Raw genomic sequence first — 3,607 nt, 5'->3', positions numbered from 1 at the left:
ATATCACACTGTTTTTACACTTTTCTCTAAAACTAGATCTACCTGCTCCGTTCTTAGCATGAAGCTCAGCCACTCTGCAAAACTTCTGCATTTTGCCACACCAAATTTTTGTGACACCTACCCTCTTTTTGAAATACCATGGGCTAGATTTACTAAACTGCGGGTTTGAAAAAGTGGAGATGTTGCCTTTAGCAACCAAATTGTAAACTAAAAAGCATGTGTTATTAGGCTGCCTGATCACAATAATGACCTACTTGTCAATGTCTTATATAAGGCTAGATTTACTAAACTGTGGGTTTAAAAAAGTGGAGATGTTGTTTATAGCAACCAATCAGATTCTAGTTATCATTTATTTAGTACATTCTACAAAATGACAGCTAGAATCTGATTGGTTGCTATAGGCAGCATCTCCACTTTTTCAAACCCGCAGTTGAGTAAATATACCCCCATGTCTCTTTTGACTACAGAAAATTGTGGCGTTACTTGCAAAATCTTAAATAAATTCACTTATAATGACAATATGAGGAAAAGGCAAGAGGTCTCCATCAATAATACAAAGCAGTCTGATGGAAAATTAAATTCCAATATTTCTTTTTGCTAATTCTAGCCAACATAGGTGATAACTAGAGATGAGTAAAGAAGCTGCAGAATTTTACACAAATTACATTCCGCAGCTGAATATGCTGTTTAACAGGTGCAATGTTCCGGTGCACACAGTCTTTGAGTTCCACTTTTGTGTAGTCATTCTATTCAATGACAGCCTGCACTGTATTTGTAAATTCCATATGTTGTGCAATTTATAGTAAAGAAATAGAGCTGGGACGAAACCAGTGTCAATTCATTCTTGTGGTTGTGGTACAATAAGGGAGAAATCGCAATAGACCAAAATGATAGGTGGAATTCTATGTGGAATACTTCAGTGTCCAAATGCACAATTTTGCTAATCAATATTGTCAAATATAAACTACTAAAGTTCATGTTTCAACATAAACTTAAATTAAATAATGATACTATTTTTTTTGAAGATACAACTGGAATCATCAGAGAAGGCTAATGGTAGGAACCCATCAGTGCTCTTTCCCCTTGTGACCCAATCATAGTAGATCTTCCTGTTGAGCTAAGCCTTTGTGCAATTGGACGTAGCTCTACTTCCTGCACACTTGTCAGGCTTTCATCTCCCCTGCTACACTGGAGCCATCATAATAATGACAGATTCCATTTTTGGCATTATGCCATTTGGGTTGGCTCCTGGGCACACAGTCAATAAAACACAGGACTCAAGATGAACAATGTGCCCCTTGTTTGAAAGTGGGACTTCTGCATTGGGGTTGCTCCCTTTACCCCAGAATTAAGATATTGCGTGTAATAGTGATCTAATGCAAGCTGGCATGTCAACTAGTGATCTTTCTATGCTTAGGTGCTGAGGAAAACTGGTTGAGATCCCACTAAAATTGTACAAAGGTTCAAATCTACACTAAAGCATTCAGATATTTGCTTTCATGGTCTATCTTGCATTTGCTTACTTGTGAACATTTAGTGGCACAGTTATAATTATCTACTATTTTAGCTGTAAAGCAACAGCTCTTAACGGAAGGATTTATTACTATACTAATGCCAGGACAGTCCCTTTGGTAAGAAGGGCTAAGCTAAGCTTTTTAGAGCTTGAGAAATTATCCCTTTTCCCCATCCCCATAGAGAATTATGGGGATGGCTGTAGTGATCGAAAGTGTAGTGAATGCCGGAGATATCGTTAGAGTATTAATAAATAGGTTTGCTACTCTATTTAGCCATAGTCCTACAAAAACAGCAGTTTTAGTAGGATTTAAGGACAAAAAGTCTTTAATAAATAGAACCAGAGTGCACCATAATATCATTTCTTCAGTTTGACATATTTGTGTTTATAATTTAAATACGCTTATTTAATATTATCTGATAAAGCCCAGAAAATAAAATAGAGGATAAGAAATATATTCTTTATTACTATGCAGTTAGTATTGAAAATTAGGGACATTTCTAGACATAAACATGAGAAGGAACAAATCTCTAGAATCTGACATCCTCCCTGGAAATTAGGGACAGTTTCCAAATATACATTAAATCTGATGATTGATGGTTGTCTGCCAAAAGTTAATGCACATCTAAGCCGTATTAGCAAATAGATCTCATTAAAGCTCATTCACTCAATTTAGGTGCAAATTTTGCACCAACCAATTAGACACTTGCTTTTATTGTTTAACTTGCACTTGGTGTATGAAAGCTAATTGCTGAGTGGTTGCTGAAGATAAGCATAAATTTTGCTCATAAATGCAATATCACTAAAAGTTGCATATCTCACAGGCTGTCATGGGGGTAAATGTATCAAGGGTGTGATTTTTTCAGCATGTTAAAATCGCTGCAAATCGCAGGTGATAACCAGAGATTTTAGTCCAAAATTTCTCAAATGTATCAAGCTGCGATTATTACCCTAATCTTCAAAATCGCTGGTCATCTCTGGCACTTTGCTGTGATGTAAAACACTCTCGTGTTTAGCTAACTCTCCTGTGTTGTAGCAGCATGTTGTATAAACACATCACTGTTACACTGTTCTGCAATAGAGCTGGAACACCGGCAGCTTTAAAATCTGTTAAAAATAGATCAAAGTAAACAAAAATAAAATCCCCTAATACTATAGACCCAGCGCAATGAGCTAAGCTCATTGCGTATCGGAGCTTCTATATTGTAGAAGCTGTTTGCGGCGGCTCTCCTCTTTTTTTTTTCCTTTAATTAAGAATGTAGAATTGGGGATCTTACAAATATGGGGCCCTCCTGGCTGAAGACAAGAAGACTGCAAGCAACAAGGGGGCTTTCTTGGCCAAGAAGATCAGAAGACTGCAAGCAACAAGGGAGGCATTTTGCCCAAGAAAAAAAGAAGACATTACAAGCAGGGACTTTTGGATACAAATACTTTTGGGACATTTCAAGCAGGGACTTTGGATCTACCAATTCTTTTTGGACTTTGCAAGCCAGACTTTGGGAATTACAAATTTATTTTGGACTTTTACAAGCCGGACTTTGGATACAAATTTAATTGGGACTTGGTTGACAGCCATTTTAGGATTAAAAGCTGCTGACGACAGATGAAAACATCTGTGGTGAGTAAAGGGCATTTATTATTTTTAATAAAAATATATGGTATAAATGAGGGTGTTTACAAAACAGGGGTAGCAGTGTTCTTGACACTCTGCAGTCTCCAGTGAGATTGCTCAGTGCCATTGCTCATACAGAAACAGGAGGGATAGCAGTGTTCTAGTCACTCTCCAGTGACATTGCTCAGTGCCATTGTTCATACAGAAACAGGAGGGGTAGCAGTGTTCTTGTCACTTGACAAAAATTTACTGGAAATGATTGGAAATTAATGTTATTGAGGTTAATAATAAGGTAGGGATAAAAAAAAGAGCCAAATTATGTGATTTTATATAAAAAAATAGTGATTTTAGAAAAAATCAGGATCCAAAACCAAAACCAAAACACGCAAGGGCGGTTTTGCCAAAACCAAAACACTAAGTTAATCCTGATTCAAAACCCAAACCAAAATCAAAACACGGGGGTCAGTTAAACTCTCTAGTTT

Source organism: Mixophyes fleayi, chromosome 6 (assembly GCF_038048845.1).
Source record: "Mixophyes fleayi isolate aMixFle1 chromosome 6, aMixFle1.hap1, whole genome shotgun sequence".
NCBI classification, from domain to species: domain Eukaryota; kingdom Metazoa; phylum Chordata; class Amphibia; order Anura; family Limnodynastidae; genus Mixophyes; species Mixophyes fleayi.
This window is presented reverse-complemented; position numbering follows the sequence as displayed.